This window comes from Sorex fumeus, unplaced genomic scaffold, assembly GCF_029834395.1.
Source record: "Sorex fumeus unplaced genomic scaffold, SorFum_2.1 ptg000070l, whole genome shotgun sequence".
NCBI lineage: Eukaryota > Metazoa > Chordata > Mammalia > Eulipotyphla > Soricidae > Sorex > Sorex fumeus.
The window spans coordinates 6,881,143-6,883,289 of NW_026606127.1; the positions used below are offsets into that span (position 1 = coordinate 6,881,143).

Here is a 2,147-nt window from a genome sequence, read left to right on the forward strand (position 1 = left end):
GTTTTAATGAAGGTTTCAGGGAAGGGCATTAAAGAAGACTCATATACCATCTTCCAAAAGAATTATTTTGTAAAACTGATGCCTTGGGTATGGTAAAAGATAATATGGTAAAAACCATATTTTTCTTTCTAGGACATTAAAGTTCTAAATCTAACTATTCAAGCTGCTTTGAAATACATTCCTTGATTTGGAATCACTGTCTGCCATAGGAGTGAGTAAGGACAGCACTCAAAGTAATAAGAAGAGAAAAATATGGAAAAATTAACTCATACTATGTTTTGTAACATATATACTAAAATTGAAATGATACAGAGATTAGCATGGTCCTTGCACAGAGATGACATGCAAACTTGTAAAGTGATCCATATTTTTGTTTCAAGAAGAATTAACAGGGCGACTTTAAGCTAAGAAAATCCACACAAGTACAAAAATTCTACATAAAGATAGCACAAATCCCCATCACAACAATCTCCTCAATGTCAGTGGACTAAATGTGTGCCAATTCAAAGGCACAGAAAGGGAAGATGAATTAGAAAACTGATCCCAACATTCTGCTGCCTGAAGAAACACTTCTGAACAATCAAAGCAACCATGGGCTCAAAGTCAAAGGCTGGAAAACAATTCTTCAAGAAAGAAAAGAACACCTCCACAAAGCTGGAGTGGACCTACTAGTATCAGGCCATATGGACTTCAGGCTATAGGTTATAAGAGACAGTGAAGGTCATTTCTTCATGATCATGGGATCTGTACATCAGAAAGAACTCACCCTCCTCACTGTAGGTGCTCCTAATGACAGACCAGCAAAATACTTAAAAATAACTTCTAATAGACTTATAGAAAAACATTGATAGCAACACAATACTAGTAAGAGATTTCAACACTTCTTTGTCACTTCTCGATAGATCAAACAGACTGAAGCTCAGCAAGGAAATATTTTCTTTAAGGGAAGTAATGAACAACCGATGGCTTAGGGAAGAAATCAAAGAGGAAATAAAAATTTCCATAAAGAAATGAGAATGAGGACACGAGCTACCAGAACTTGTGGGACACAGCAAAAGCAGTGTTAAGAGGAAAGAGTATAGCTCTACCAGAATTCATCAGGAAGAAAGAAAGGGCCTGCATGAATAAATTAGAGCTCAAGATTTGGGAAAATGTCCAACAAAAGTAGTCCAAACTAGGCTGGAAGAAGGAAATAATAAAACTTGTACCAGATATCAATGAGCTAGAATCCCAAAATACAATCCAAAAGACCAATAAGAGCAAAAGCTGGTTCTTTGAGAAAATAAATAAGATCAATAAACTATGAGAAGCTTCTCAAAGAAACAAAGAGAAAGAACTCTAATAAGTCAAATCAGAAATGCAAAGGGGCATATCCTAATAGAAACTACAGAAATCCATAGGATCATCAGAGATTATATTGAGAATCTTTACAGCAGGAAATGAGAGAATCTTATATAAATTGATAAATTTTTGGATTCCAATTACCTCCCAAGGCTGAACCAAGAAGATTTGGAATACTTGAACCTATCACTTCCAAGGAAATTGAAATGATGATGAAAAGTATCCCCCCAAACAGAATCCCTGGCCCAGATGAATGGATTCAATAGTGAAATATTTCAAACCTTTAAAGAGGAAATACTGCCAACATTTTTCAAGATTTTCCAGGAAATTGAAGAATCATAAATACTCCCAAATAGTTTCTATGAGCCAAAGATCACCCTAATACTCAAATCAGACAGAGACACCACAAAAAAAGAAAATTACAAACTTATTTCCTTGATGAATACAGATACACAAATTCTCAAGAAAATACCAGCAAAGAGAATCCAGAAACTCAACAAAAGATCACACACTATGACCAAGTAGGTTTATTTTGGGGATGCAAGGATGGCTTAACATTCTCTAGTCAATCAAAAGAATACACCATCTCAATAAAATAAAGATAAAAGTCATATAATCATATCAATATATGTAGATAAATCATTTGATGAGATCCAGCACCCATTCATGATGAAAAACTCTCAACAAAATGGGAGTTGAAAGTACTTTCCTCAGTATAGTCAAAGCAAATTATCACAAACCCACAATAAGCATTATTCTCAACGGGGAAAAACTGAAGGCTTGGAGCAGAAATCAATGAACTAGAA

The 2,147-nt window shown here is 34.8% G+C and overlaps 1 pseudogene; it reads left to right on the forward strand.

Annotated features, from left to right (window-relative positions):
• The first annotated feature begins 273 nt into the window (after positions 1-273).
• On the forward strand, positions 274-372 carry LOC130037186 (uncharacterized; annotated as a pseudogene).
• Positions 373-2,147: the final 1,775 nt, after the last annotated feature.